This window comes from Xenopus laevis, chromosome 4L (genome assembly GCF_017654675.1).
Source record: "Xenopus laevis strain J_2021 chromosome 4L, Xenopus_laevis_v10.1, whole genome shotgun sequence".
NCBI lineage: Eukaryota > Metazoa > Chordata > Amphibia > Anura > Pipidae > Xenopus > Xenopus laevis.
The window spans coordinates 15,093,143-15,118,465 of NC_054377.1; the positions used below are offsets into that span (position 1 = coordinate 15,093,143).

Below are 25,323 nucleotides of genomic sequence, written 5' to 3' on the forward strand. Positions count from 1 at the left end.
ATGCATAGTTGCTAGGGTAATTGGGACCCTAGCAGCCAGAATGCTGAAACTGATGAATAAAATAACCACAAATAATAAAAGCTGGAAATCAATTACAAATTGTCTCAAAATATCACTCTAGTCATACTTAAAGTTAACTCAATGGTGAGCAACCTCTTTAAAGTCTCTGACTAACTCAGAGTTAGAAAGCAGCAAAAAGTTGGGTTCTGGCTATTGTGTGTGAGTCATCCCATCCATAATGGGAGCACTATATATTTATTTTTTGAGAAGTCATAATAATTTTCTAACACTTCTTTCTGGCTTTTCTGAAGGTGTTCCAGACTTCCTTTCCAGTTTTAGTCTTGCCTTAGATGCCATTGTCTATCAAGCTGACTATCCCTTCTTTAGCATGAACATCAGGGCACTGTAGCTCATAAACGGCGCAGTAGAGTCATAATAATGGAACTCTCCGTAGTAAGAAAGACTGATTTTTCTTATAACATATTCAGTTATTTACCAGAACTATGATTGCCTTAGCATCCCCCATCCCTAGGGTTGCCACCTGTTCAGATTTGACCCGGGCAGCCCCGTTTTCAGAAGGGCTGCCCGGGTCAAGACAGTCTGCCCGGTTTTCCAAGTAAGGAAAACCAGGCAGGATCTCCCAATTGAAATTGTGTTCAGCCAATCACTGATCATCATGTCATAGCCCCGCCCACTCAACATAGAACGCCCCATCCGCAATGTCACTGATGTCATGGTCCCGACCCTGCCTGGATCGTGAGCTGCACAAAAGTGGCAACCATACCCATCCCCTTAAATACAACAAATGCTGGAACATATAAGTGTACGGCAACCTTCTATTAGTCAGAAGATTATATGGACTTCCTCAATATATATACATTCCATGACGGCATCTACAACTTCAAGGAAGCCAATAAAATAACCCTGGTATCACACAATGTACACAGCTGGATTACTCTTAGTTCAGAGGAATTTTCATCTTCCATTGACAGAATCTGTAGCATAGAATAAAAGAATATCTATAATTGTGAGATTTCTTGTTGTTTTTCTCTGTAGCAAGAACACATAGGGAGAAATATATCTATTTGTGGTGTGCATATAAAAGATCACCCGTTCGGTTTTATATTGCCCAACTCACAATGAAACACCATAAGAAAACAATGGTTGACTCATCAAATCTGTTGAAAGAAGAAATTTAGCAGGAAGAAGGAAAAAAACAATAAATTGATTGGAAGAAGCACGGCTTTAATGAAAGCTGGGAATGAAAATCTGATGGTAATAGGCACTGGACAACATAAAATCAAGTGCTCTACTACAGTTGCTTGAAAATAAGTCTTTTGCGTCAGCCACCGATAAATTATTTGGTGGTGTATGACCCTTTGTGCCCCAGGAGAAACTCTTCAGATATAGCTTTTTATTTTAGAACTAGTTATAGCTTGGAACAATCCAAGAAAAAAAAAAAAATCTCCAATGCATTTCTGGTATTGAAGTGAAAATAAGAAGCACGGCACCTTCTGACTGCGGATCATCAAAACCACGCTGGAAAATCTTATTTGCTCCCACTTCTGAAAGACATAGAAAGTTGTGATCACAAAGTAATCACAAGAAAAGCAGAACAGAATATATATATTTTAAGTATGTCCAATACACCATCTTATTGCGGAGAACGTCAGCTGCCTTCATTTATTTTCCGCATTGTCAAACCATAGATACATTGTTTTTTTAAACAAAAACAAACAAACTGAACTGGACTTAAAAGACCACCACATTTCCATGCAACTATTGACTGACAAGTTCCTACAAAAGTGCTTTGAAGCACCTTCCATGTAGGTTAGGGTTGCCATCTTTGACTTCTGCAAAAACCAAACAATGCGATACGTTGAAGGCATCAGGGGCAGAGCAGTGACATATGGTTGTGATATTTTGGGGGGGAGTTTGTGCTTATGTGGGCAGAGTTTTGAGATCAAAGGTGGTTACTGGCCAGATTATTGTTTGGGTTTCACAAGGCTGAAGCCCAAACAGCGCTAAGAAAAACTAAACTGTTTGGGTCAAATATTTTAAAGGGATACTGTCATGGGAAAACATGTTTTTTTCAGTTAATAGTGCTGCTCCAGCAGAATTCTGCACTGAAATCCATTTTTGAAAAGAACAAACAGATATTTTTTATATTCAATTTTGAAATCTGACATGGGGCTAGACATATTGTTGGTTTCCCAGCTGCCCCCATTCATGTGACTCTGATAAACTTCTGTCACTCTTTACTGCTGTACTGCAAATTGGAGTAATATATCACCCCCCCCCCCAGCAGCCTAACAACAGAACAATGCAAAGTTAACCAGATAACAGTTCCCTAACACAAGATAACCACTCCATTGTAGGTCTAAGAACAACAATAGTAAAAACCAAGTCCCACTGAGACTGATTCAGTTACATTAAGTAGGAGAAATAACAGTCTGCCAGAAAGTAGTCCATCCTAAAGGGCAGGCACAAGTCACATGACTGGGGGCAGCTGGGAAATTGACAATATGTCTAGCCCCAAGTCAGATTTCAAAAGTAAATATAACAAAATCTGTTTGCTCTTTTGAGAATTGGATTTCAGGGCAGAATTCTGCTGGAGCAGCTCTATTAACTGATTCATTTTGAAACAATCATGTTTTCCCATGACAGTATCCCTTTAAAATATTTTCTCCTTAAAGGAGAAGGAAAGCTACAGAGGCATTTTATTGCCAATAGATTAGCTGCAATAGTGCAAGCTAGAATGCTATATTTATTTTGTAGAATGCTTTACCATACCTGAGTAAAAAGCTCTAGAAACTCTCTGTTTGTTTAGGATAGCAGCTGCAGTATTAACATGGTGTGACATCACTTCCTGCCTGAGTCTGTCCCTGCTCTGGGCTCAGATTACAGCAGAGAAGGGAGGGGGCGGGGGGGAAGAGCAGCAAACTGAGCATGCTCAAGCCCTAGCCCTGTAGGTTTAAGTTGAAAACAGGCAGTCGGATACAGAAGCCCTTGTGTACACAATAGAAGGAAAGAAATGCAGTGTTTCTTTTGACAGGGGACTCAGAGCAACATTACTTTGGGGGTTTACTGGTATATTTAGATGGACCTTTCTGTTAAGGCTTACTTAGTTTTAACCTTTCCTTCTCCTTTAAAGAGAATTCCGCAGGGGAGATATACTGTACTATGCTTTTCTGCTGATTAATCAATTATATGGGGTCTAAATCCTATACATGAGTCTTGAACAATAACTATTCATGGGCCTTCTTTGGAACATGGGCACCACAGCTGTAGAAGGAACCCCCTGGCTAGAAAACGCTCATATGTATTATGCATGTTACATATTTATCGGAACTTCCCCAAAACCATTTGGTGGCACTGGAGCAACTGATTCCTTACAGCAAAATGTATCATCATGATTCTCTGGTAGGTGAATATATCGAACATAAAGTGCAGTTCACTTGAGCCACGGACATATCCACTTTGAAATTATAAGCAGAAAACCCAAGGTTATATTCAATAATTTATACAGTACGAATGTATTGATTCAGGCAGAATTTCCTATTGCCTTTAAGTAATGAGAAAGGGAATTTCCCCTTGAGCAAAATTGTCGAGAGTTACCAGTCTTTTTAAAAACTTTGCTTTATTTATTTAGTCCTCCTTGGGATCTGTGGTGCCAAAGGGGCTCTATGAAAGGTAGAACTTGAAGGATTTATGTATATGTGACTATGCAGCGAGAATAAATTCATATATTTGTCCATTTGTGGAACAGGAACCGGCTAATGAACAGAAGGAAAGCTATGAGCAACTATACAGAATCCAATCAATAGTATTGTGATTCACAGGCATTCAAAAGAAATGTGCTAGAGATCTCTCTGGTGGAACATAGGGTGGTAAATTAAAAACTTTGGCAAAATAATGCAGGTAACAGGATAAAACCCTTAGACATATACAACCAGACAGTGTTGCCTAACTCCAAAATAGAAGGGCTTAAATTATTTGGGCAACTATGAGGGGAGCACTCCATTATCTTGCAAAGTGCCACTGCTGCAGAATTGCTGCTCTGTTAGATATTATGGCAGATGTTGTGGCACTTCCTATTTTTATGAAGACATAGCTACATAGTTAAATTGGGTTGAAAAAAGACCATCAAGTTCAACCCCTCCAAACGAAAACCCAGCATCCATACACACACCCCTCCCTACTTTCACATAAATTCTATATACCTATACCTATACTAACTATAGAGTTTAGTATCACAATAGCCTTTGATATTATGTCTGTCCAAGAAATCATCCAAGCCATTCTTATAGTCATTAACTGAATCAGCATCACAACATCACCCGGCAGTGCATTCCACAACCTCACTGTCCTGACTGTGAAGAACCCCCTACGTTGCTTCAAATGAAAGTTCTTTTCTTCTAGTCTAAAGGGGAGGCCTCTGGTACGGTGATCCACTTTATGGGTAAAAAGGTCCCCTGCTATTTGTCTATAATGTCCTCTAATGTACTTGTAAAGTGTAATCATGTCCCCTCGCAAGCGCCTTTTTTCCAGAGAAAACAACCCAAACCTTGACAGTCTACCCTCATAATTTAAGTCTTCCGTCCCTCTAACCAGTTTAGTTGCACTTAGTCTCTGCACTCTCTCCAGCTCATTTATATCCCTCTTAAGGACTGGAGTTCAAAACTGAACTGCATACTCCAGATGAGGCCTCACCAGGGACCTATAAAGAGGCAGAATTATGTTTTCATCCCTTGAGTTAATGCCCTTTTTATGCAAGACAGAACTTTATTTGCTTTAGTAGCCACAGAATGACACTGCCCAGAATTAGACAACTTGTTATCTACAAAGACCCCTAGATCCTTCTCATTTAAGGAAACTCCCAACTAACTGCCATTTAGTGTATAACTTGCATTTATATTATTTTGCCAAAGTGCATAACCTGCATTTATCAACATTGAACCTCATTTTCCAGTTTGCTGCCCAGTTTTCCCAACTTAGACAAATCACTGTGCAAAGTGGCAGCATCTTGAATGGAACCTATAGTTCTGCACAATTTAGTATCATCTGCAAAAATAGAAACAGTACTTACAACTTAATGGTGGCATTATTTTGGTGCTTCATATTGTTATAGGGATGCACCAAATCCATTATTTTAGATTCGACCGAATCCCTGAATTCTTTGTGAAAGATTTCTGAAAACGAAACCAAATCTGCATATGCAAATTAGGGTGGTAAAGGAAAAAGTGGAAAAACATTCCTTGTTTGGTGATGAAAAGTCATGAGATTTCCCTTCCCCCCAATTTGCATGGGGGGATTCGGCCAAATCCAGATCCTTAACCGAATCCTGGATTTGGTGCATCCCTATATTTTTATGTGGACAACTTAATGGTGACACTGTTTTGGGGAGGGGGCAGGAGGATCACATAACTACATGAAACTGCTTTTATCTGTTTGCATGGGCATTGTTATCTCTTTAAGGAATAATGAATAGGTTAAACCCACGGCACAGCGAAATCTTCTTTCCTTCTTTTACAAAAAAAAATAAAAAATTAAAAAGAGAGAGAGAGCAGAGATTTTCTTTTGCAGGATTCATTAATTCCTCTTTCTAGGCCACGATTTCCAATACTATGCAGTGTATTAAAAAGAACACATTGTCTCCTGTGTGTAGGCTATGCGTAGGATTCTCCGATTTAAAAGTTTGCAATGATATCAGTTAATTGGAAGATACCGTGCCCCTTTCTTGCCTTTTTTTTTTTCCAGTGGGCGTGTAAGGGTTTATTTGTAATATATATTGCTGCTGACAGAATTTTATCCGTGTTCTCCTAGAATTTCACTAGCAATTCCCTAGTCAGTGGCTTCCCCAGAAAGCTCGTCAAAGGATTCCTACCCACGCAATGAATAGATAACAAGACCTGACCCATTTTTTTTCCCCTTATTAAAGTAGCAGTGCAGATATAAAAAAAAAAGTTGTAAAGCAAAAAAGAATGTTCTGTGGGAGCATGCAGTTGTTTTAACCCCTGGAGAGCTCCTGTCAGCTTTGCAGTTAACCCAAATTACATGAAAAAAGGCTTCCCTACACAGTGTTCTTAGGCAGAACTAAGGGAATGGCAAGAGTAAGTGTTATTTAAATAACAGGTATAAGCAGGAAGTTATATATTAGAGCTATACACTGAAATTGCAACCTGGCTTCAATTAAAGGCAACCCTGTGGTCCTACAAAAAATAATTTGCTGTTGCTGACTTTTTTTAGGTTAATTACACCACAACCCTAGCCGTACTTCCAGTGCACCACAGTATACCATGGCACAGCATTCATTACTATGAAGATAAAGGTTTAATAAAGATCTATTGGTGGGGCACAGTGAGCCTTCTGAACCTACATGAGTCTTCTGACTGAAGCTAAAGCTAACAAGTCCTGGTTTGGGACATTGATCTGTCAAACGTAATCAAAGGTTGACCAACATCCATCGGGATGAAACAAAAGACAAATCTGAAACAGAGATAAGTGCATTCAGCAATGGACCAGAGAGTTAGCGCAGCATAAATCATACCCACTGTAGATGCAGTGTACTAGGAAGAACCACCACTTCTTGGTCAATCAAAATTGGCAAAGCACAGGCAGATGGTGTACAGAAGGCAAACTTATGAGACAATTCAGGCCCCATTTGAAGGTCCAACTCTTGATTAGGACCCCATTGAAGGTCCAGTGTTTCGTTAGGATGCCCAGTCATTCAGTCATAATTTCAACAATCTCTAGGACTGGAAATACAAATGCACCCAAATGTCAATCTAACTGACCTTCAAGCTGTGTTTTCAAGTGTATCTAGGGAAGCATATGGCCATGCTCCCTAATTCTCACTCATACGTGGCCTTCATTGCCACTGTTCCAAGTCCCTCCCAGGTTGGGCAGCCCCATAGGCCACTGTGGTCTACAGTATATGATGCTGCAATAACATTGGTCTATTCACCTACAGCAAACTGTCTTTCATATTGAAATCAATCGCTGTTGTACAAGAGCCAGCTACAAGCACTAATGACTACTGGTCTTCTAATCTTCACCAACCAGTCCACATCTGATTGGTTGCTATGGGTTACTAGACCTGGGCACAATTTGTAACTTTTGTTACATAGCCCTGTATGACTTGTCACCTCTCCACCTCATTTGATTGTGAGGTTTACATTCTGAAACTCTTCCCCATCTACTCAAACTAATTGGCTGCAGGTCGTACGTGGATACAATGACTAACAGAATAAATTAGAATAATTGACGCTCTAACATCAAGATACCATTCTCAGGGCTGTCATGGAAAAATCAGAAAGCTCAAATCAGTTATGTGTAACACTATACGTTGCTGAGAGGTATTTTTAATTGCAGACCACCTTAAAATAATGCGCTGGCACCTATAATCATCCTAAATGTCAAACCTGCCAAATCGTGGCACAAAAAGGTCAGAATCGTTTAATTCATACACTGCGTAACAGGGGAAGAAATAGAGACTGCTTTAAAAGTATATTAGTGGTGCGGCTAATCACACGTCCATGTGAATGACAATAGGCCACAAAAACCCAAGATGACATGGCGTATGTCAAATATATAGAAAAGGTTTTCAAAAACATAATGCTGTGTAAAAGAATGCAGAGGAAGTCTACTGTGTTACAAAGGAAAGATACATTTCAAATAGCAGTCAAGCGTTACATCATATTGGTGCAAAGCCCTATTTATTATACAAAGTATTACATTATAGACAGCCAACCCAGCGGCAGTTGAGAGGGCCATGAGTAGATAGATGGCCTAGAGGCAGTTGTAGGCATTTCAGAAGAGAGGATCTTTTCCAGAGATTGTGGATGATGGACTCACAAAGGTTTTGTGTTCAGTCTTTCCCTAACCACCAGTTAGACCTCTATCACACATGGAATTTTACCAACAGTAGAGAACACACCGATAAAGCCAGATTCAACTCTTCAAATGCATTAACTGGCCCCAGTCCTTAAAAAGATATTAATGAGCAGGTGCAGGTGCAGAGATGTGCAACTAAATTGGTAAGAGGGATGAAATAATTAAATCAGTGCTATCCAACTTCTGTGGTACTGAGGGCTGGGTTTTTTCTGGCCTATGTAGTGGAGGGCCAATAATGGAAGCCAGTGTTGACCACACCCTGTTTAAACCATACCGACTTTAAACCACACCCATGCTACCACTTTTAAGAACTTTTAAGACTATGCCAGTATTAATGTTGGTAGCACACCAAAAAAAACAAACAAATGGTTGGTGCTAACTGCAGAAATATCACTCATCACATATGTGAAAAATTTAAGTCATGTTAAAACATACCCTTAAATTCATGTGCCTGCTCCTCCCGTGTGAATAACACAGCACCCCCAGCACATAAATAAACACCTTAGGGGCCCCTAACAACAATTTCTAAATACTAACAAACCCCCAGAACAAACCCTATCAGGCTCACATCCCGCAAGTACCTTAGGGCAGGCATAGTAGGACACACACAGGAAGTATAGGGCAGACAGAGTATGGCACACACAGGAACATAGGGCAAGCAGAGTATGGCACACATAGGGAGCATAGGGCAAGCAGAGTATGGCACACACAGGAGCAAAGGGCAGGAAGAGTATGGCACACACAGGGAGCATAGGGCAGGCAGAGTATGGCACACACAGGAACATAGGGCAAGCAGAATATGGCACACACAGGGAGCATAGGGCAAGCAGAGTATGGCACACACAGGAGCATAGGGCAGGAAGAGTATGGCACACACAGGGAGCATAGGGCAAGCAGAGTATGGCACACACAGGAACATAGGGCAAGCAGAGTATGGCACACACAGGGAGCATAGGGCAAGCAGAGTATGGCACACACAGGAGCATAGGGCAGGAAGAGTATGGCACACACATGGAGCATAAGGCAGACAGAGTATGGCACACACAGGGAGCATTGGGCAAGCAGAGTATGGCACACACAAGGAGCATAGGACAGGCAGAGTATGGCACACACAGGGTAGGACAGGCAGAGTATGGCACGCACAGGCAACAAAGGGAAGGCAAACACAGTGTCAAGAGTCAAGGCGAGTCCGAAGGTAAGAGCCTCCCCCACGCTTCCCACTGAGTTGCGCCCTGAGGGTTGAGACAGGACGTTCCCAGATAAGGAATAGCAGGAGTGCTAGAGGAGCCCACAGAAATAACAGTTCGTAATAAGGGCTAGCACTTATCTGCAGGAGACGAAGCGAAGTCTGGAACAGGCCGGGTCATACACAGGAAGGATCAATAAGCAGGTACCAGTTGAGGGAAATCCAGAAGAGTAGTCAGAAAAGCCAAGGTCGAAGTCAGACGAGCAGTACAGGAATCCAGGGATAATCAGAAGAGTAGTCAGTAACAAGCCGTGGTCGAAATCAGAATAACATCAGTAATAAACGCTCAGTGTCAGTAAGACGATCACCTCGCACTGGGCCTAGGTCGGAGTGACCTTTTAACCCCAGGACGCATGTTGGCGTCAGAACGCGCGCCTGCGTCAGAACGCGCACGCGCACGTGAATGCGCGCCCGCGTCAGAGCGCGCGCCCGCGTCAGAACGCGCGCGCGCACGTAAATGCGCGCCCGCGTCCAAACACACGCGCGCATCAGGACACGCGCTCGAACCTGCAACAAGCGCCGGAGTGGAAGCACAGGCCTGGGGAGATGTCGGCTCGGCTTGAGCCAGATCTTCTGGATCCCGACACACAGGCAGAATACAGCAGGAGACAAGGAAACCTATCAGGGCCATTCTAAGATGAACACTTCATACTGTGCTACATACAGTGCCACAATGCTAGTGTAGGCAGAGTATGGCACACAGAGGGAGCATAGGGAAGGCAGTGTATGGCACACACAGGGAGCATAGGGCAGGCAGAGTATGGCACACACAAGGAGCATAGATCAGGCAGAGTATGCCACACACAGGAAGCATAGGGAAGGCAGAGTATGGCACACACAGGGAGCATAGGGCAGGCAGAGTATGGCACACAAAGGGAGAATAGGGCAGGCAGAGTATGACACACAAAGGGAGCATAGGGCAGGCAGAGTATGGCACACACAGGGAGCATAGGTCAGGCAGAGTATGGCACACACAGGCAGCATAGGGAAGGCAGAGTATGGAACACAAAGGTAACAAAGGGAAGGCAGAGTATGGCACACACAGCCAGAATACAACAGGAGACAGGGAAACATATCAGGGCCATTCCAAGATGAACAGTTCATACTATGCTACATACAATTCCACAATGCTGGTGTGAACAATGCAGGGGGATTACAGGTGTGAATAATGCAGGAGTTTACTGTCTGAAAACAATGCAAGGGTCAGTTAATCTCTGTACTGATACCGTTTAAAGTTTACATCAGGTAAGCAGACACGTAGGCAGACTTTCATGTGGGGGGTCCACACAAGGGGCGGTTGTCGGCCGCCACTTGGACAGCACTGAATGAAACTATGAGGAAATACTGTCAAAATTGGGGTTTTCTTCTCAGGAGAAAAGGCAATTGTGAGGGGACATTATAAGATATTATAGACAGACAGTGTTTTATACTCAAGCAAAAGAACTTTCATTTGAACAGCGTAGGTGGTTTTTCATGGTGAGGTCAGTGATGTTGTGGAATGCACTGCTGGATGAAATTGTGATGGCAGATTCTAAGAATGCCTTTTAGAGCGGCTTGGATGATTTCTTGGACAAGAATACTATCCAAGGCTATAGTTATCTTAGGATCTACAGTTCGTTTAGCATAGGTATGTGTATGTACAGTGTGTGTATATATATATATATATATATATATATATATATATATATATATATATATATATATATATATATATATATATAGGCTAGAGTGCTAGCTGAAATGTTATCTGTTTTTTTGACTAATAAACACCTGTAACTTCTTCATAAGACCTGTGAGTGTGAGCCTCCAATTATATATATATATATATATATATATATATATATATATATATATATCCATCCTATACAACATGAAAGCAATCACTGCAACAGTCCAATTCAGGCAAATTCTTTATTGTATCATGGTAAAATCGGACGCCGACAAGCTTCGATCCGCTAGGGACTCCCAGTCCAAGTTAGTGGCTATTCTCTTTAGAGCCTGTGTTACATGGGACTCGGTCTCTCAGGTGGTTAACCACTCTGAATTACAAACACAGAACAGATCTCGCCATAATTTGGGTGCCAGTGGTTCTTAAAAACAAATAATAAACTCATTTGCTCATACAATCTCACTATTGATACTTCACAGATGGTACACATCCAATTACTTCATGGACACTTCACACATTTTATCCCATGCATGGTATTTACGTAGGCACAGTGTTAGTAACACCCAGAGGTAGAACTCTATTACAGGTGACTAGTTTCTAGCGCTAGTGGATGCTTGCAGTGCTGCTTTACTCCAGGAATCCCCTATACCTGAGCCTAACTGGTGCTGACACCTTGGGGTACTAACTCTTCTGACCTCCTTGTTGGAGCCAATGGTTGCCCTACTAACTACCCTGTTTCTGTAATAGCTCACTCTATCCTAGACTGAGTTATTACAGAATCTTTCCTCGCTAAATCTTCTTTTACTCAGGCCTACCTCCACTTCAGGCTCCAACACCAACAACTCCCTCCAGCAATTGGGGTCCAATGAGACCAACTGTGAAATAATCCCATTTGGCTGTTTTAACCTTTATGGGGACTGCCAAAAGTAAAGCTGAGAAAGCCCAGGGGCGCTGCTAACATGGGGACCTTCCCCATAGCCAAGCCTATGGGGAAGGTCCCCTTAGGCTTGGCTATCTTTTTTTGGTCGAAGGATAATCCTTCGATCGATGGATTAAAATCCTTCGAATCCTTCGACTTCGATATTCGAAGTCAAAGGATTTTAATTCGCCAGTCGAATATCGAGGGTTAATTAACCCTCGATATTCGACTCTTAATACATCTGCCCCTAAATGTAAAAACTGGAGGACACACAGACAATACTCATGTTTTATATACTGGTGCCATTTCAGCAAAAATCTAAAGATAAAGAAATTATTTTGGCAATAATCCGGTATCTAAATATATCACCCAGGGAAGGCAGATTATCCAGGCAAACTTTCAGGTCATTCCTAATTGCATAAGCCAATTTTAGTGAGCCTGAAGTTACCTGACCTTATTTCTGACAGTCTTGCTAGTTAATCAGAGAATTTTAAACTGGCATCATAATTTAGCAACAAACCCCAGTTTAAGAGGCCATTATATCCTTACATTTTTCATCAAGTTAGCTTAGTACAGAATGGCCAAGACAGTTCAAGTTTGAATGCACATATCTTTTGAATAAACCTCTGTCACAGATATTGACAAAAATAAAAATAAAACTGAATTCAGATTTTTAAAGGCATTATTAAAGTCGCAGATATAAACTGACCATTCCAGGATCATCCCTAATTCCAAGATTCCAGAAACCATATACATTGATTTCTCTTCAAGAAATCAATGTAATTCAGATGAGCATAATCTTCCCTATGGATTGACATTAATTTTAGGGGCAATATCATTAACATCACAAATGTTATGACTTATAGGGGGTTATTTATGAAAATCCAAATTTATCTCATTATTTTCTGAATTATACTCCGACCAAATCCACACAAGTTATTTCCCCTTATTTATCAATAAATTTTCCCGAAAATTTCCTGTTCGGAAATAACTCGAATCGTACAAAATTTTCAGATTTTCCGCACGAAAACCACGAGATCTTCGCATTATTGCACGAAACCCAGCGCAGATCAGGATATCTTCGGGACTTCTCCCATTGACTTATAAGGTCTGAGATGTTTCCATCCTCCGGGTATAATAAACAAGGGCGGCAGCGACAGAGAGGATTCTAGGGGCGGCAAAAAGCCGCTCCTGCATTTTTAAGAGCCGAATTTCCGTTTTTTAAACCGGAAATTCGGCTGTATTATTGCGAGAGAGCGCAATAGTGTTCCTGCCTCCCCTCCCAACAGTTAAGTCGGCAAGGGGGGGCGGCATTGCATTAGTCGCCTTCGTCAGAAACGGCGCTGATAATAAATACCCAAAAAAAGGTTTTTCCACAGAAAAATTGGATTTTATAGTTTCAGATTTTTCAATGTTTTGGCATTCAGACATTAATAAATAACCCCTTAGTGATGAGCGGAATGTTTCACTGCGAAAACGACGCCTGTAGACTTTAATGGGTGAAAAAATTTGTTGCACGTCAAAAATTTGCCGCGCAATTTGTCACACACCAAAATAATTTTTATGGCATATACGGGGGAATGTAATAAAAATCGCTAACGGAAAAACTATTCGCAATGCGAAAAGTTATGCCTTTGCGCAAAAAAAATTTTGCTTTGTGCAAATTTAATATAGCTTTTGCGAGCCCGGAAACTGTTTAGCGACCACTTCCGACAGTGAAAGACCGTTTGCGAATTTTATAGTTTGCGCCAATGCGCAGTCAATGTAATAAAACTTCTTACTGAAAAAGTCGTTATGTTTGCTCCAAAAGATTACGACACCTTCAAGCACTTCTTATGAGCGCACAATTAAAATTCGCAATGCGCAATTAAAATTCGCAATGCAATAACAGTTTAAGGAACAATATTACATTGCGAGATGTGGATTTTTAGTCTTATTGGTGCGAATTGTTTTGCTCTTTGCGACTTTTATTACATTCCCGTTAGACTTCAATGCATTTTGGTATATTTTCACCGTTTCACGAAATGTTTGGGCAATCGAAATGGGTCAGATTAGCCAAACACAACTTATATCTCATTACCCGGTTTTACTTCCTTTTACCAATAGCTAAATATATGGAATGGCAGAACATGAAACATGCATAAAATAAGATTCCAGAATTTAAAAAATCCAACACACGCTTGTGATTAGAATAGAAATATATGATGCTCATTGAAACGGCTTGGTTTATGGCAGGAATATGTCTCTTCTCCATGGACTCTCCATAACTATGTCAGCGTGCAGCTGGTAAAGACAATTGCAGGCATTAATAAAAATGGAAGCTTCCTAAATGGTAACGTAAAAATATAGACACACATTTTTATTCTCCCCAATACACCAGTTGCTCCTTCAGTAAAAAAGCCATCTGCTACAATACAGACTCAAACTACAGGAGGAACCTTGATGATGAAGATGCTGTTGCTGAGGTGGTGGAATTGATTCTCTATCACAAACCTCTGCTGAAGGAAAAACTGAGCGTATTCATGTAATGTTTTATGGATTACATATATTTCTCAACTTTTCCAATGAAAAAATAGGCACATTTTAGGCCACATCTCCAATCTACTCAGTCATGCCAAGTCATAACCAGTAATGTCACCAATCTGACCAAACACTGGCCACTGCCAGGTAAAACCTCAGGATTGGACAAATGGGCTTACTGTATTTACTGGTGGTGGAAAGGTGGCAACTATAAAAAGACAGAAAGCTCAAGGTTAAAACTCAGACCTGCTGAACTGGAAGAATTCTGATGAATTCGTTGACTAGATTCGTTCCCCCTGGCCGGTGCTCTTTTTTGGTACAAACCTCACTGGCCTGGAAAAGTGAAAAAGTACTGCACCTCCATCTATCTTACCTTGCTTTCCTTAGACACAAAGTGCCAGATACAAATCACAGAGAAGAAGGTTTATCACGTGAAGACTCATGGACAAGATTGAATTTGAAATTAAATTCAATATAGATCAAATGATCTCACTGTTTATCATGTATAAACTCTATTAAAGTCTAAGTGAATTAGGAGAAAGGTTGTTTCTCCTATAATTCAATCTTATCCATGAGTTTTCAAGTGATAAACCATAAGATGACTTTTTCTCACTGAACTGAATCTGGCCAAAGTCTGGTAATTTTACTCTAACTGTGGGACATCTGACAAAACAAGGTATGATGGTGAAGCTGCAATAAAAACTTGCCTGGGCTGGTGAGCTTTTTTTGTAAAAGGAGCACTGGGCTCAGGGTTCATTTAAAAACACTCTGCAAATTTGCTCCTGGACAGCAACCCATGGCAACCATGTTGCTTTAGCGTTATAACTAGCTGAAACAAGCTAATCAGTGACTGGTTGCTACAGGTTACTGCACAAGTGCAACAAATTTTTCCATTGAAATGACCCAAGTGACTATATTCTCAGCACTGCACACTAGTGAAATGTGGGTTGACCTAAAAACTGTGGTGACCCGTGGGTTGACCACCATTTGGGAGGTTTCGGTTGAAATTTGGCCAACCATTGCAGGTTAGGGTAAACTAGTAAAGTATACTCCTCCACTGTTCCCAAAGACCAGTGTGCGAAGATGCATGTATGGGTTGGGTGTGGGTTCTACAATGGCAATATTTTGCAGGTTAGGGTTTGGTGCAGGTTAAGGTTAGGTGTGGATTGAGTTTTACCTGACCCACACATCACTACTGCTCCTGAATTTTCAGTCTACCTACTAGAAATAAGAGTTAAAATCTAGGCAGGGTAAAGGTTGATGGAACAATTCCACTGACAGTTAAAGACTGAGGGCAGAGCCAGACTGGGATTTCAAATAAGCCCTGGCATTTTAAGCACACAGAGGTGCATGAAGAGACCCACACAGCACCCCACCAGCCCAATAAATAGTGACTGCTTATGGCATCTTACAGCAGCCGCTCTGGCATTTGCCAGAATCCACAGATTGCCAGTTTGGGCCTGACTGAGGTCCAGCTTAGTCAACAGAGATTTTTCCTTTCTACTGTGATATGTAAAGGAAGAGTAAAGCAATTTGAAGACCTGATATCAGCTACTAGATGACGGATATATTTTTTGGCCAAAAACCACCTTTACCACTTTTGCCAAATACTAAGTTCTATTGAAGCCACCAAAGGAAACATTAGGTTGTCTCCAAATGATGAAGACCTCCATCAAGCAGAAGCTTTAGCAAGCAACCCATTTCCAACTACAGATGTGGATAAAAGCTGCTGTGTTTTTTTTTTCCATTTGAGAAAACACATAAGTCTGTAAAATGATATTTTTTTCAGCAAGATGGTAAAACAAAAAAAACAAGATGGTAAAACAAAAAAAAAGCTATAAGTTGTGCAGCCACCATGAAAGATTAATACCACAGAGCTGGGACCATATAAAATAATTAAAACATAAATTATCTGACTAAATAAATGTGACTAAACCGTGTTGTTTTTATTACATACTTGTTTTTAACTAAACTTGGAATTTGTGAGCAAAGTGTGGAGCAATGAAATCTGTTTCTTCAGCCATATGGTGATTACTTAAAAAAAAAAAACAGCCTTTTTTTTAAATTTGTGTTTCAAAATAAAAAATAAGAAAATTTCACAAATTAGATATTTAGAGATAGCCATACGAGCTTCAATGTGGACAAGAGTCATTTAGAAAAAAACTGTAGAGGTCATCTGGTCATATACCCTATGTAAAGACCCCCCCCCCCCATGTACTTATGGCCACATTTATTAATTTAAGAAATTACTTAATCATTACACATTGCAAAAAAAATATCAAGCAATAACATGATTAAGGTGATCACATAGACCAACCAGATCATCTATATCATGGCCCTCAGCAGAAACTGGCTGATCATTGGTCGCTTAGTTGGTCAATTCAATTAAAGGCTATCATAGTCAAGTCCCACCAGATATGACCTGTCAAAGTGAATAGCTTATGGGCATGGTTTAGCCATGCCCATTATAAAACCTTACCCACTTCCCTTGACTGCTCTTTGGGGGTCCATGATTCTGGACTGTCTTGCAATGATTGTGACAATTGTGAGGTATGAAAATGGAAAATTTGATTAGCTGATGCTCCACATTTGGCATTTGTATGGAGGTCCAAACATGGTGTAAGAATGGGTCTACACCCATCCAGAGCTGTCAAGATTATTGCTGTGAATTTGAGAGCTCAGCCCTCTAAAGCAGTGATCCCCAACCAGTGGCTCAAGAGCAACAGGTTGCTCTCCAACCCCTTGGATGTTGCTTCCAGTGGCCTCAAAGCAAATGCTTATTTTTTAATTCCTGGCTTGGAGGCAAGTTTTAGTTGCATAAAAACAGATGTACTGCCCAACAGAATCTCCTGTATGCTGCCAGTCCACATAGGGGCTACCAAATAGCCAATCAGAGTCCTTATTTGGCACCCCTGGGAAGTTTTTTCATGCTTGTGTAGTTCGCCAACTCTTTTTTACATTTGAATGTGGCTCATGGGTATAAAAGCTTGGGGAACCCTGCTCTAAAGCTTTGGGGCACACATGACATGTCCCAATCAGTTATCCATTACTTAATTTTACTAAACGCTGATCTTCTCCTCACCTCTGGCAGGTACCTGAAAGTCCAAAACACCACTGTCACTGCTCTGCAGTTAAGGGGTAATTTACAATGTACACAGTAAATGACCCTGGTGTCTGGTAGAGGGACCTGCAGTTTCCTGGTCCATTTAAAGCAATCTGATTGGCCAACTATCCTGGAACTGTCAATAAATTGGCCACTTGCTCACAATCAAGGGCCTAAAAACTGCATGATTTTCCCCCAGCATGGGAGGAGGAGGAGTAAAGGTCTAAAAACATGACTGACACACTAATTATGTGACACTTGACAGATCTATCTAAAGATCCAACTGTACGTCTCACATGCTAAACCATCTGATCAGTGCAATCTGTTCAGCCACATGGGTAGCCAAGTTGTATATGATCCAACAAACAAAAAGTTCCAGTAGTAAAAACAATTTGTTATGACTTTTTTTTCAAAAACAATGTTAAAAGCAGCAAATGGTTATATACAGTACTGAATTATGATATAAAATATATTATGGGCTACACTTTGTTTGTCACATAGAATATTTGGGTCTTCGTTAGATTAGGCAACCAGCCTGTAAAGACTTAAGGACACAAAGTTATTATGCCCAGAAGTAGGCCAAACTAAATATAATTACCAAGAAACAGTTTGAGTTAAAATGTGGAAAAAAAAGGTGTTTTGAAAATGGAAACACTTGGCTGTTGTATTCCAGAGACCCTAAGCAAAATGGAATGTATTTTTAAAAAAAATCCAAAAACCTTTGGATCTGGTATCAACACAAGCCAAGTGTAAAGTCTAAATTGTGACACAGCTAGTGACATACTGGTGTAATAGGGTAAAAGTTTTGCTAAACATTTCAGACATTCCACAGAAGGGTTTTGACCAGCTAGTTGTTAGGCCTGCAGTTGGGAGGGGGAGCAGATCCCCTGGTAGTTCAATATTTGGCCTAGGGGTGTCAGGGATGTCTAGACTTTAAAGGAGAACTAAACCCTAAAAATAATATGGCTAAAATGCCATATTTTATATAGTGACCTTATTGCACCAGCCTAAAGTGTCAGCTTGTCAATAGCAGCAATGATCCAGAACTTCAAATTTGTCACAGGGGGTCACCATCTTGGAAAGTGTCTGTGACACTCACATGCTCAGTGGGCTCTGAGCAGCTGTTGAGAAGCTTAGGGGTTGTCGTAAATTATCAAAAAGAAAATGAGGTTGGCCTGCAATATAAGCTGATGCTACAGGTTTGCTGATTATTAAATTCTGACGCTAATTGCACTGGTTTCTGTGCTGCCATGTAGTAAATATCTGTATTAATTACTAATCAGCCTTATATTGTGACATTTCTATGAGTACTGTATATTGTGAGTGGGTCCCTAAGCTCAGTAAGTGACAGTAGCACAGAGCATGTGCAGTGAATCAGCAGAAAAGAAGATGGGGAGCTACTGGGGCATCTTTGAAGACACAGATCTTTACTGCTAAAGGGCTGTGGTTGCCTTGGGCTGGTACAAAAGCCCAAAACATAATGTACTAGCTAATTCTTTAGTAGGAGGAGGAGGTGGTTTGCTTGAGAGCCTGGGGCAGCGGTAGGCCCCCGTAAGTGCTAGGAAAGTTCACTACGAGTGAGGGACAGGATTAGGGTAGTTAGTAGAGAAGGCAGAGGCTTCAAGGAAGAGACCAGAAAGGGTTAGTACCCTACAGTGGCAACTGCTATTTTAGGGGAGACTAGTGTAAGCATCCGTGAGCACTGGGACAAGTTCTACCATCTTCAAAATGGTTATCTGGTATCTAGCAGTTAAATAGGTTAAATAATGTTATAGACAACTTACATGCAAGAAGAGTCCCTTGCATATTTTATATAAATGGATTACTGCATCTAAATATAAACACCTAGATTAAAGAAGAACTTAAATCAAATGGGGAAATTTAAGCATATAAAATAATTATCACTCATCTGCGCACATGATTTCTTTAGGAAATTTCAGAGTTTGGATGATATTTGAGTTTTTCCGGACTCCCCTCCCACCAACAGACCTACAGGTCAAGTACTAGCAGGAGCGAGAATGGGATCTGATATACCCATCACTCAGGGTGATTTCATTTATTTTTAATACTAGTCAGCTTCAAAGATAGAACAGGCTAGAGAGAACATTTGTCTTGACTTTATGTGCTGTTGTGGATTCACTGAGGAAAATAAACCTCTAAATTCACAGAGAAGTAAAAGATGATTTCCTTTATAGTGGTTCTGGCCAATCTGGCAAAAACAAAATAGATTTGATAAAAAAACAATATAGATTTATTTAAAATGTAAATGTCTTGATTCTGCGACGCTCCTTTCTTTTTATTCTGCCCAAAACCCCATAGCACTGGTTTTCCGGCTGACAGGACCATACTGTGGGGAACCATTAACCCTTTGGGTTAATGCCCCAACTGGTTTAGGAAGTAATGGCAGCTGTAACCTATGCTCTGGGGGAGGTAGCACATAGGTCTTTCTCTTTGGACTCCATCAGGTGCTGAGGGTAGATGTGCTAGGGAGCCTGTAGAATAAGAAGCCAGTAATAAGAAGAATAGTGCCCTAAGGGAAAGAGGACCCTTAGTGAAGTTGGGGAAAGAACCCTGCAGGGTTGCCACCTTCTGGAGACAGACAGACCAGACCGTGATATCAGGTGCAAGCTGTAACACATGGTATCCCAAACTCAGAACAGACCCCAACGACCCAGTCGCGGCCCACTCCTCTGCTCATAACAGCAGCCTTCGGCTTCGGGACTAGCCCTCCGCTACTCGGATCCCGACAGGTCTTACTGTGAGAGGCCCAAGGAGAGTGTTCTGAGCGAGCAAGGGAACCAAGCGTGAAGTAATAGAACGGGGAACAATAAGTGTAGTCAAAAGTCAGGCTGGGTGGGTAACAGTCAGACGATGCGGTACAAATACAGAAGACTGAGGAATAGTCGGGTCACAGGCCAGGTCAAACAGATCAATATCGCAGTACAGAACAGGATCCAAGAGAGTAGTCAAAACACAGCAAGAGTCAGAACAGGCAGCAACTAGATGAAGTCAAGGACAGGCAGGGTCAAAAGGAGATCAGGAACACACACTAAACGCACCCAGGGACTATGGAATAGACCTTACGTTGGGCAATGAATTACCAGACGAGGGTCCTTTAAATATTTGAATTCAACGCGTGCCACGTCTAAACCCGGAAGTGGCGACGCCAGAATAGGACTCAGCGTTCGCGCTTGCCCGTAGACCATCCGGTATTTCCTTTACACAATATTGTGACGTCAGGGGTAGGTAGAACACATCTGGGGCAGGGCAGTTGCCAGTCCGGGGATGTGCTAGTGATGCCTGGGGCAGGGTTACGTTGTGGCAGTCGCTGATCACAGCGCCATTCATTTTAAAGACCTGTACAGATTTCCTAATCTGGACAGGCAGTTTTCACCCAAAACCAGGCAGTCCGGGTGAAAACCAGACAGGTGCCAACCCTAGGGCCCTGTGAAAAAGTGATAGATAGTGGATAGCAGAACTTGTTATAGCATCTATTAGGAGTGGTGAGATAGACAGGGTCACTAGAAAGAGCAGCCTTGTGCTCCACTGAAGAGTTATAGTACAGGGTGGTTCTCCAGGTAGTACTCACCAGTAAAGGGACTTAAGTGGGTGGGGATTCATTGTAATCCCTTAGATGACCCCTGAGGCATTCTGAAGCACTAGGAGGCAATATATGTACTGTTTGAGTAATAACCCAACATAACTTGGTATGAGTGTGTGCCACTTACTTAATACATTGAAGATACTTAGAAGTATTTGCTGCTACCTGTTAATAAATCATTGTTTCAAGAACCACCAGCTCCCTTTATTCTGCAAACACAATTCAGCTTCCTCTGACCCCTTCCACCACCCATTGCGAGGGCTCATCTGAGAGACAAGGCCATAAATGTAACAGTGTTCTGCCTGAGAGCACCTGGATTTAGGCAATACCACTAAGAAAGTGTTACACAATATAATTTGACACTATACTGTACATAAAGGGGTTTATTTATTATTCTGTACAGAATGAAATTTGCTCAAAAAATGGTGTAAGTGGTATAAAATAAATGGCTAATTTATCAGTGTGTTTTATTTTATACCATGCGAATGCCAGATTTACCATCGTTATTGCTCCCGGTGGAAGTCAACCGAAGAAAAACTTTAAACGTTTTTTTGCGAAGCCCGGTCATGTGTGGTGTATTATCCTGTTGTTTTTTTACACCATATAATAAATATGCCCAAAAATGTAGTGTGTAGCTATTTTAGGAGAGCTGGCTGAAAACAATGGGATCTTGCTATATTTATATGCTAAAGCTCAGTAAAATCAAACATGTCTATAGGACATATAATCCAGAATGCTCAGGACCTGGGGTTTTCCGGAAAATTAATCTTTTCACAATTTGGATCTTCATACCTTAAGTCTACTAGAAAATTATGTAAACATTAAACAAAGCCAATAGGCTGATTTTGCTTCCAATGAGACTTAATTATATCTTAGTTTGGATCAAGTACAAGCTACTGTTTTATTATTAGAGAAAAAGGAAATTATTTTAAACATTTTGATTATTTGGATAAAATGGAGTCTATGTGAATCCGTAATTCAGAGCTTTCTAGATAATGGGTTTTTCGGATAACAGATCCCATACTTGTAGGTATTGCCACTTTTTTGGCTCTTTTGATAGAAACAGCGTATTGATGGATATTATTTAATCTTTTCTTATTAGCCAGTATAGTAGCTCCGCTCATAGGCATAAATACAAATAAGCAAAGGAAAAATAAAAGCAGAATAATCGCTGGCAAATGTTTTATTGAACATTTATAGAACAGGCCATGGTAAAGCTTATTTAGAAAATTCTATAAACAAATATTTTGACTTTAACTGCCTTTGAGCTACCAATTTGCAGGCCAATTAAAGCGCATTAATGGGAACAAATAAAAATTGTTCTTTTCTGAAACAGATTTTGGGTGTGTCCATACTATTCCATACTTGATTTGAGAACTAGTAAAAGGTAGACAGAGCCACCAATAGGCTAAAAATAATAGCTGCCATATAAATATTCTGCCTGGAGATAATGAAACACTCAATCAGCGCACTTTGCACTCTTTTTGTCTCTTTTTAGTCTATAAGACTGTGTATGTTTTTTTTTCCAAAACATGCAAACATCTGCAATAAACGAAGCCCCATCATCTTGGGACAGGGACATCTGTATGTGAGTAGGTGCTATCCCTACTTGATGTCTATAAATTGAGTTTATAGTTGAACGATAAAGAAAGAAGATGTAGTAAAATAAAACTTTAGAACAAATTCTTGGAATAATATAATTTGACACAGTATGTATCAAGATAATAGGCTTTCAAATTTGTGCTGTGCGTGTCAGGAAAAACTCAACCAGCACCTGACCCTAACGCACAAAATGTTACCAATGTAAGACCTGCACCCAACCCGTGGCCACATCTTCTCGCTCTGTACACTATTGCTAAAGTCCACCTGGCCATTAGATGGAACAAGTGAGCTCTGGATACTCAACTTCTTGTTAAGTTAAAGGAAAGGTCTTTTAACTTGGGGAAGCCAAAAGTTAGGCACCCCCAGGTGATCGCATGTACTTACCTGAAACCCTGGGCTGGTGCTCCTATCAGAAGAAAACTGCAATTCTTCCAGCGAGCACAAGGGTGCAATCGTCTTCTGTTTTTTTTCCAAATTGGAAAAACTGGGTAGTATTTTCCTAGATTGGTGTGGGAATTTACTGTACTAACTGTTGATCGCCATATCATAGCTCCGCTCTGTGATCTCACTGCTCTGCCACACGCCGTTGCAGGCTTTCCCCAATGCCCAGCCTCAAAATGCGCCAACCCTAACTTCCACTCATGTGGCCATCTCAACAACCGAACTGAACAATGCTACTGGACCATTTTTATTGATGGCCACAAGTTAAAAGACCATTCAGTCCAGAACTCAGCCCATTAAATCCCAATTATAAGGAAAGAATCCCATTGCTTTTCTTAACAGAAAACTCCTTAAAGTTACTACGCTTCAGCTGATGTATTAAGGGGGTCTGTTGATAAAATAAAGGCAATTTTATTTTAAAATGCTTTGTTTTCTTCCAAAGGGTACTTACATTTTATTTTCCAAAATACAGTCACTGCCAACCAGTCTGCTTGTCTTGTGGAGGCAACCATTTTAATGTGCTAAATCAAATCTTTTTTTATTTTTGTTTAAAAAAGGAATGGTGAGCTAAAGGCATCTGTTCAAATCTTATTTGTGTGGTTTGGGTAACCCACGTTTGGTCTGCAAATGTTACTGCATGATTCACAAACACTGTTTATATGAAAAATATACAGTATATTTATATTTCTTTCAATGTGTTTTTTATCCAGAGATGTGTTTTTTTTTTACACCTTCCAGCTTAAAAATTAACACTATATGACTCATCCTACATGTGTAAGTGCCAGTCATTACTAATATGTAAAAGGAAAAGAATAATAAAGAAGCATTTATTGAAATTGGATTTGAGGAAAGTTTGGCACCCCATCCCCATCAAATACTAAAATTTCTCTAATTTAAGTTTTTCAAACTTAAATTAACGACATTTATTATTGAAAAAAAAAAATCTCGAAAAACTCAAATGAAAAAATTAGCCAGCTAAAACCTGTCAAGTTTCATAAAGAAGTCAATGGGAGGTGTATTTTCAAAAGTCGATACTAGCAATACTATTCATACTAGTGATGGCAAAAAAATTGCAGTGGTTTTGCTTTGTGGTCGAATTTGAAAATTAATAAATCGACCAAACTGCAAAAACATATGAAAAAAACATGATGGGGGCTGTTTTAGAAACTATTGTACCAGTGAAGTTACCCATACCAGACCAATGAGATCTTTGCTTTCATTTTCTAATTGGCAGTAAATAGTTCAAAGCTAAGTTCTGATTGGCTGATCCTAGTTTCCACAATAGGAACTAACAGGTGACAAGTCCATGCATGAAACATAGTTTGTTGTTGACATTGATTTTCCAACACAACTGTACAAGTCCAGTTGCTGGTTTTCAACCAATCACATCTTTGATTTGATTTCTAACTGGTGAAGCCTGTCTGAAACTGGTTACTGATTGGTTGCACTTGTGTAATTTATCTATTTAACTATGGTCATAAATCAGCCCCAGAAAGCCATTTATAACAATAGAACTGCAGAGATGCCAACTTGGCTGAGATGTCAATGGATCCAGAGGCATCATGTCCATGCCTGTCACACCTCTGGTCCTGTTCTGTCCAAGTCCCACCCCTTATCTGCCCTGCCTCTGTTCTTCCATGCCTGGCCAACCCCTATTGTGCTCCCTGCTACACTGCATCATACTGTGATACATAAAAGTCAGCATGCATATGAGAAAACTCACTCACGCTAAAGACGACCATTTTTTGCAGATTTACTAACCAGCGAAAATTCAGCAGCATCCAAATTGCACCCATTGCAACACTTCGCCATGCGAAAATTGGCCAGACAACGCGAATTCACTAACGTGCAGAGTTTCATCCTGGGCGTCGAACGCTGGCGATCCGAGCAATTCAAAGCGAATATGCTATATTGTTAATTTCTGCCTAGCGCAAATTTGCTAGAGGTCTTGTGCTCAGGTTAATTTACATATGGTGGGAAATTTAAAGTTGAATGGGCGTCTTTATGTTATATGTTGCGGCAAATACATTACATTTCAACTGTTAATTACACATGTCCAGGGAACCTTTATAAAGATAGTAAAGTTGTTATAATGCCCTACACATGAGCCCACTGTATAGTTAATGTTCCATATGTTAGAAAATGTATGGGGGAAATCAGTTACACTAAGGGGCCGATTCACTAACTTCGAGTGAAGGATTCGAAGTAAAAAAACTTTGAATCTCGAAGTGTTTTTTGGGCTACTTCGACCATCGAATGGGCTACTACGACCTTTGACTACGACTTCGAATTGAAGGATTCGAACTAAAAATCGTTCGACTATTCG

General features: G+C 40.6%; 1 long non-coding RNA gene across 1 annotated transcript in view; it reads right to left on the reverse strand.

Moving 5' to 3' along the window:
- Window positions 1-1,233: 1,233 nt before the first annotated feature.
- The window catches only part of LOC108713814, a 65,751-nt gene continuing 41,661 nt past the window's right edge, over window positions 1,234-25,323 (reverse strand). Inside the window, exon 3 of the long non-coding RNA XR_001935222.2 lies at window positions 1,234-1,565. This is a non-coding gene — a long non-coding RNA (uncharacterized LOC108713814). The remainder of the gene's footprint in view (window positions 1,566-25,323) is intronic.